Raw genomic sequence first — 8,618 nt, forward strand, 5'->3', positions numbered from 1 at the left:
TGTTGTCCTAAAGGAACATATCAGCAAATGTCGTCAGAACATGTTCAAAATGTTATCAGAAATCCACTAGGATCTTCTCTTTGTAGCTCCTGAGAGAAAGGTTGGGTGAAAGCTCTTTGCTAGTGGTCACTGTGTGTGAGATATAAAAAAACACCAGAAAATTGGTACATACCAATTCACAATATCTGCATCTGCTTTATCTACATAGCATCTACATATGCTATGTAGAGCATACCAAATGTGTTTTCACTTAGGTGGGCAGCCGAGCTCCACAACTGCTCTCTCACTTCCCCTCCTCAAAGGAAAAGAGGGAGAAAATATGATGAAAAGGGCTTAAGTTTTGAGATAAGGATGGGGAGATTGCTCAACAATTACCATGATGGGCAAAATAGTCTCAGATTAGGGAGATAATAAAATTTATGGCTTATTACTAACAAGCTAGAGAAGTGAGAAACAAAGAAAAGAAACCAAAACCATCCACCCTCTTCCACCTCCTCCCCCTAGGTGACACAGGGGAACAGGGAATGGGGTCTGTGGTCAATCCCTGATGCTTCGTCTCCGTCGCTCCTTCACAGTCACTCTGCCCCTGCTCCACGTAAGGTCCCTCCCACGGGATGCCGTCCTTCCCAAACTGAGCCTGTGGGGGCTGCCCACAGGCACCAGCTCTTCAAGAACTGCTCTCACATGGCTCCGTGCCACGGGCTCCATCCATTCCCCAGGAGCAAACTGCTCCAGCACGGGTCCCCCACGGGCAGCAGCTCTCCCCAAACCCCCTGCTCCTGCGTGGGCTCCTCTCTATGGGCTGCAGCTGCGGCCCGGGGCCTGCTCCTATGGGGGCTCTCCATGGGCCTCAGCCTCCTCCAGGCCACATCCACCTGCTCCACTGGGGGCTCCTCCACAGGCTGCAGCATGGAGATCTGCACCATGTGGGACCCATGGGCTGCAGGGGGACAGCCTGCTCTACCAGGAGCCTGTCCACAGGCTGCTGGAGAACTTGTGCTGCCTGCCTGGAGCACCTCCTGCCCTCCTTCTGCACTGACCTTGGGGGATGCAGGGCTGCTTCTCACTCCTCTCTCCCAGATGCTGTTGTGCAATAGTCTTTTTTTTCTTTCTTAAATATGCTCTCACAGAGACACAAACAACATCTCTTATTGGCTTGGCACTGGCCAGTGGCGGGGCCCTTATCTAACGTGGGGCAACTTCTCTATTCTTCTCACAGAAGCCACCCCTGCAGCCCCCCTCTACCAAAGACTTATCATGTAAACCCACTACAACTAATGATGTAACGGCACACTAATGCATGCTCACTGTGGTATGTCACTCTTTGCTGATGAAGTGGGAATGATATGAAACCATTTGCAGAAGTGGTGGAAGACTGCTAGTATCTCCCTGATCTGGATGTGGCAGGTTTGCCTCTACTGCAGAATTCATAGAAGTACAGTCACACATCTTCCTCAAAGCCAGTCCTGCTCTCTAGCTCATGTGTGGCTGGGCCAAGTGGCCTCCTTACTGCAGCTGTTTTGTAGTGTTATTTCTCTACCAAAGCAGAGCAAGGATTACAAATTATTATTATTATTATGTATTAATCTCTGTGTTAGCCAATTGTGGTATTTGTATTCTGTCTAAGGCCATTCAACTCAGTGCAAATATGCAGCCACTGTCTTTGGTTCAGGGCTCTATCATACAAAAATGTAAGATCTGTGCAGAATCTCTTTGAAGGAGGTTGGCATCAAAATTTGAACAATTAAAATATGCATGATCCCTGCCCCCCATCTATAAGACTATTTTCTGATCTGCATAGACTTCCCAATAGCAACCAAAGAGTTCTCAAGACTTGTGGCAATTATTAATCCCAAACAAATTTTTCATATACAATTAAAACACACTTCTTGTAATGGTAGTACAACATAGTATGTATGTATCATCCATGACAATAGAGCTAAAAAAGTTGCTGTATTTCTAAATTAAATTGACATTTTGAAAGGTTAACACAAAGCACTGCTCTACTGTCCATAATCAATTAAAAAAAAAAGGATTTTAAGTAATTAAAGTCCCTGATGTAGACATTCCTTGCTTGGTGCCTGTCAAAAAGAACAAAACAGAGTAGCCACAGAAAGCAGATAAATATAGATAAAACAACCCTTACTCCTAGAAGGTCTTACTATCTTCAACAAGAATTACTAGTGTAAAACTCTATCCTCGTTCAGACTGTAAATGAATTAAGAACAGCAAGTGTTGCTGTGAATTTGCAAGTTGATAAAGGAAGAGAAAAAATGACACGCAATGCTGTTGCCATATGAACAGTATCTGAAGAATAACAGTTAAGTAATACTAGCTGTTTTATATGCCTTGTATATAGATATGTCTTTTAGATGCAGTTGTTTAGCTGTTCTGTGAAGATAGGGTGTTATAGAGTGTTCAGCTCTCCCACGAAGAAAGACAGATAGTTGGGGTTGTTCAGCCCTGGGAAAAGAAGGATTTGTGAAGACCTGATTGCAGCCTTTCAGTATCAAAAAGGGGCCTACAGGAAAGCTGAAGAGGGACTCATTGTCAGGGATTGGAGTGATAGGACACAGGGTAACAGCTTTAAACTAAAAGAGGGTAGGCTTAGATTTGTTGTTAGGAAGAAGTTCTTCACTCAGAGGGTAGTGAGGCAGTAGGACAGGTTGCCCAGAGAAGTGCTGGATGACCCATCCCTGGAAGTGTTCAAGGACACTTGGACAGGGCTTTGAGCAACCTGGTCTGGTGGAAGGTGCCCCTGCCCATGGCAGTGGGTTGGGACTGGATAGTCTTTAAGGTCTCTTTCAACCCCAATCATTCTGTGATGCTATGATTCTATGACTTCTGACAGAGTATTCCATAATATTGTTTAAAATACATTAAAAAAAACGTTTTTTTTTATTATTTTTATTTTTAATACATACAATCAGTTCTCTTACAAATATTGGAAAAACAAAATGTTGGCATATCTAATTTCCTTAAGAGTCCAATCTGTTTTGTGGAGAAGAAAACAATCTTAACTGTATAGCACTGAAACAGACGTGTAATGGTCACAAGGACACACATACACAAACAATATGTGATTGTAAAACAGGGAAAGTGATTGCTAAAATGACTTTTTAAACTCATTGGTACTTATGTGCAGCTTCTGTTTCCTGATGTTTGACAGTTTTGCCAAAAACAAGTACCATCAGTTTCCTTAGGGAAAGCTACATAATCCCAACCTACATGTTTTTAGTTGTGATGAAACCTTCTTTTGAAGAGTAATGTACTAAGAAGCATTAATCTTTGGATGAGAGTGACACAAGTCCATAGCTTTGTCTCTTCTGAGATAAAGGAAGAAAAGATACTGAGATGCTTTTACTGGACAAAAGAATCTGGTAAAATGTATTTGGGATGAAATCTATTTAGACCAGCCATTGATTATTTATCTTGTATACGGAAGCGCCCAGGCTTTTCTAAGAAAGAAATCCAAGATCAGGACTCTTCACTGTGAAAAGCATATGATTGTGGGAACTTGTTAGAGATTTATTTTTTATACACTTCAATTGTAAATGAAATTAAAATAAAAGAAATGAAAAGGGAAAATAATTATTCACTACCTTTTGTAACATTAAAATCAGGCAGTAGGTATAGAAACAGTAGATTTATTTATTTAGTTAGTTATTTTTCCTGAGAGTTCATAATTAAGCTACAGAGCATATATAGAATCATAGAGGTTGGAATCATTAAGGTTGGAAAAGACCTCCAAGATCATCTGGTCCAACTGTCCCCTTACCACCAATGTCACCCACTAAACCATGTCCCTAGGCACCAGGTCCAACCTTTCCTTGAACACCACCAGGGACGGTCACCCCACCACTTTCCTGGGCAACCCGTTCCTATGCCTGACTGCTCTTTCTGAGAAAAAAATTCTAATTTCCAACCTAAACCTCCCCTGGCACAATTTGAGGCCATTCTCTCTAGTCCTATCACTAGTTACCTGTGAGAAGAGGCTGATCCCCAGCTTCCCACAACTTTCTTTCAGGTAGCTGTAGCTAGCAATAAGGTGTCCCCTGAGCCTCCTCTTCTCCAGACTAAACAACCCCAGTTCCTTCAGCCACTCCTCATAGGACTTGTGTTACAGACCCTTGACTAGAAACATAGTATTTTGGAAATTTTAAAATATAAGTGGGTTCAAAGGGTATAAGCAGATTTCAGGAAGTTAGATTTATCACTGACTATTAAATTTACGAATTCATGTTTAGCACTTCCATTTGCTGCCCCAAATCAGAAGCTATTCTGGGGAAAGGATAATTTCATACTTGTCCTGGTGTTTGTAGTATGTTCAAAACCCACCATTATGGGGCACTGTTGGAAACTGGATACTGGCCAAGCCTAATTTTTTAAGTTTATTTTTCTATTGCAAAAAATCTATACTCAGTAAAAGGCAAACTGAAATGAATAATGATGTGCAAAAATTCTGAATGAAGGAACAGGTATGAGGTCTTCAAAAAATCCCAAAGCCAAGATAATACAAGAGCCAGGCACCATGGCTTGACTGGACAAGACCTTATCCTGGCACTCGATAGTGCCAACCACCATTTATCGACTATTTTTGTGTGATGTTATAAACTTAATCAGAGAACAGCTATATAATACGTGTCTTTCCATGCCTACAGATGCCAGAAGCACATAGGATCAAAAGAAGAAATAAGCTTTGTGTTATTTACACTAAATAGCTGCATTTTGCTACTTTGAGAAAAATCTGTTCAACTTGGTAAATGTGCCTCTAGACTGCTGGCAGTGTACTGATACTAATGGAAAGCAAAGCATACAGTGGTATGAGGGAGCTCTGAAGAGCAAGATTAGCATGATTTTAATTTGATTTATTTTTATTTGTATTTTTATTTTTTAATTTGGATGCTGTGGGATTCTTTCCAGAATATTCTGGAGGAGATAATATTTCTGCTGATTAAAGCTTGAAGTGGCCCTGTTGATCACCTTTGCCATCCTCAGAGCATTAGCGCCATTCATGCGTAGGTCAAGGGGACAATTCTTTGCCAATGTCCTTAGTACTAAATTTGTAAAATGTCAGGTATGATTATATCCGTGTCCTTCTTTGAATGTTTTCTGCAGTCTTTTCCATTACGTGCACATGCCCATCTCACAAAACCATTCTTCATCAGCTGCTCTTTTCCTCCTGTCTCCTTTCTGTCTCCTCTGTGCTTCTGGCAGGTAACATATTTTTGTCCCTGTCTAAAGAATAGAGCATATTTGCATTTTTCTTGGAGGGTGTGGTGGTGGGGGTGATGGCATACTTTTTAGCATGATTTAAGTTAAACTAAGCTAAACAAGACTTTAAAATGGGTCTCACTATATGGTGACAAGTTCCTCTAATCCCTCATGCTTTTCTGGTAGCAGAATTAACAATGACAGTAGGTGCGATGACACTGTATAGTATTCAGTGTTATTTTTCTCAAGAGTATTAAAATAGGAACTTTAACCCTTTGGCTATGATCTTCTCACCATTGTTACAGGTGCTATAAAGAGGTGGTAAAAGAAGGGAGAGGGGCAGAAAATAATGCAGGCGATATGTTCTTGAACTCTTGACTTCCAGCAGCTGCATTTAAAAAAGTATCGTTCCATTTTGCTGGTTATGTATGTGAGGCCTCTCCGTTATGTGTGCAAACACAATCTGATTAGTATTTTTTATAAGCTAGTCTTGTCCGCTTTTATTACAGACATCACCTTCAGATGTGGGGCCACCACAGCCATTAAATCAAGAATATTTAGCTATTATTTGTAATAAATGTCAGCAGAGCTGAATTGAAGCCAGCAGGAAATGTTCAGAGCAGAAAACACACTGACATTCATTCATGCAAATTTGTACCACTAGTAGAATTAATCATAAAGAGGGAGGGTATAACATACATTGCATTTATATTACTGGTTTGCCCAATTGTGATTCATCATGAAAATGAGGGCTATAATGGGTAAGCAGCAGCCTACTGACAAAGAGCCACATGCAAAGTTTGATTAGGTGAGTATAACTTCCAAGACAAGAAATTAAAGGAGAGTTTTTAAGTTACTGTGGGTCAATGTGTAGGCAAATGAGAACTTCAGCTCCTCACATTTTAACTGTTGATTTCAAGTACTATTTATAAAAAACAAACAACAACAATACCAACCAACCTACAAACAAAATCCCCAATATATTAGGCTTTTTTATTATTATTATTCCTTCCAGTAATTTTTATCCTTCCTTTTCATGATATTGAAAGATCTGTTCTCAACACTTTTTAACTGGAAAACAATAGTACTAGGAAGCTAGTGAAGACAAAATTCATAAGATTATTTCACTTCATATTTGTATGTTCCAGGAAACTTACTAAATGTATCCTATGAAGAATATGGGATGGGAATTCTTGTATTTTAGCAGAAGCAGGTTTCTTCAACAGGTAATAATGCAGTATGAGAATGGTGTCCCAGACTGTGGCTGGAAATGATCACCAGAAGATTTATATTGGTGAAAAAACATGAGGATGTTTAATGTCAGAAAAGTTAGAAGTTCAGGAGTTGGTGGGAAGCCTAATCACCCTTCTTTGATCTTTAATGATGTAGCCTTCAAAACTGATATGAACAGAAACTGATTCAGGAGCCCAGCTATGTAGTGTTATTGGACTGATGCAGACTGGGAATTGAATTCTGGTGAACTAGGGAATACTGGAATGTTGCCCATTATAAAAAAAGGGCTTCCTTCTACAACACTGTTGTTTGTAAATTCTGATAGAGAAAACAAACTTATTGCAAGTATGTTAAATACTTAATGCGTGAAAAAGATATCAGGATATATATATATTATTAATTGTATTCCTTCACATTCACTTCTATAAAAATAAAAAGAGGAGACTCGTGTTAAATTTGGTTGTTATTAGGTCATAATCCAGTGAATGGCCTGTTAGGAAATGGCTACTTGCTAGACAAAAAATATATTTTAAATCCATTTCAGTGTTTCACAGTGCAATATTTGGTGAAAGCTACAAACCTGAATAATCTGTAGAAAACCTATAATTGCTATTTCTTGTATAACAGGCAGTTCTTTGCTGCAAACCCTGAAAAAGATTATAACATGAAACTGCAAGTGATAAAACTCAGAAAAAAAAAATGTATTTTATAATTCCTGAAACATGGAAAACCAGAGGATAAAAGCATATATTTTTCCATTATCTTGATGCAAAAAGAAAAGTCTTAAACCTGTTCCTGGAAAGATTAAAAAAATAAAGCAATTGAACGGAACTGACATAAAAATGTAACCTGGTTTCAATTAGGACAGAGTTAATTTTCCTCCTAGTAGCTGGTAGAGTGCTATGTTTTGGATTAGGATGAGAAGAGTGCTAAGTACAAATACCAGGTTAGAGTAATGACCAGAAATTTCATCATATCATATGTTGCGTTGGCCAGAAATCGAACCTGGGTCAACTACTTGGAACTATGCTAGGGGAATTTAGAAACAATAACTGTTCTCACATTCCTTCAGTTCTAGTTTTAAAGAATGAGCCTGAGAGAGTGTGAAGCTGAAATGTGATTCATTAAATTAAAATATGAAAAATTTCCCTTTCATGTGATGCTCTGGCCAAATATAATTTTGAGAGTAGTTGCCAATTTCCTGAATTGCCAAGGAGTTAAATGCAAAACAAATATTATGAAACTATTTTCCATTCTCACTGTTTATAATAATTGCATATAATGTTATCATGCAGATTGGGAAGATATGTAAACAAAAATACCTTTCAAAGTGACAGAAGGAGTCAGTATAAATTGTTTCCTTAGGATTTTATTTTAATTGCTGATCCCGGGCAAAAGACCTAATTTGGTAAAGGGGAAACAAATACTTTCTGTTAAGTGAAATATTGCTTGTCTTCCCATAATTCATGAACTCACATAGCTACTTAGCACATACTGTTACATTATCATTAGCGTGTTATATTCAATGAGAGAAATCATAATTAGAAGTCATTCTTCATATTTCAGAGCTCAACCTTTTTTGTCTATTCAATTGATGTAAACCTTAATCATCTTAAGTGTGTTTGAAACCTCAGTATACCGTGCTTCAGAGGCAGAGAATTTTGTGGCAGGAATATGGAAAACCAACAGAGTTTATGTTGAAGTCATCTGACTTTTTACATGCCCTGTGATTTCAGGACATACTGTAGGTTCAGATCACAGTTAAGATTTATTTTACTTTATTTTTTTTAACATTAAAAACCAGGTTAGAAATGATATTGAGTAGAGTATTTCCAAGCCTACTGTGTTTTTAGCAGTTCTGGTTACTTCAACTCAAGAAGGAAATATTAGAGTTAGAGAACATAGAATCATGGAATCCCATGGCTTGGACAAGTACACTCTTTGCTGGGTTAAAGACTGTATGGATGGCTGGGGCCAGACAGTGGTGGTGAACAGAGTGAAATCCAGCTGGCGACTGGTCATGAGTAGTGTTCCCCAGGGGTCATTGTTGGGGCCCATCCTCTGATATCTTTATTGATGATTTGGAGGAGGGAATTGAGTGCAGTCTCAGTAAGTTTGCAGATGACACCAAGCTGGTGGGAAATATTGACCTGCTGAAGGGTAAAAAGACC

General features: G+C 39.0%; 1 long non-coding RNA gene across 1 annotated transcript; it reads right to left on the minus strand.

Annotated features, from left to right (window-relative positions):
• Positions 1-1,107: 1,107 nt before the first annotated feature.
• LOC118156300 lies at positions 1,108-6,297 on the minus strand. Its single transcript, XR_004746220.1, has 3 exons — positions 6,287-6,297; positions 6,101-6,108; positions 1,108-1,155 (listed from the first exon to the last, which is right to left on the minus strand). It is a non-coding gene; the product is annotated as an uncharacterized LOC118156300 (long non-coding RNA).
• Between the last annotated feature and the right edge of the window lie 2,321 nt (positions 6,298-8,618).

The sequence above is a fragment of the Oxyura jamaicensis genome, chromosome Z, assembly GCF_011077185.1.
Source record: "Oxyura jamaicensis isolate SHBP4307 breed ruddy duck chromosome Z, BPBGC_Ojam_1.0, whole genome shotgun sequence".
Classification (NCBI taxonomy): domain Eukaryota; kingdom Metazoa; phylum Chordata; class Aves; order Anseriformes; family Anatidae; genus Oxyura; species Oxyura jamaicensis.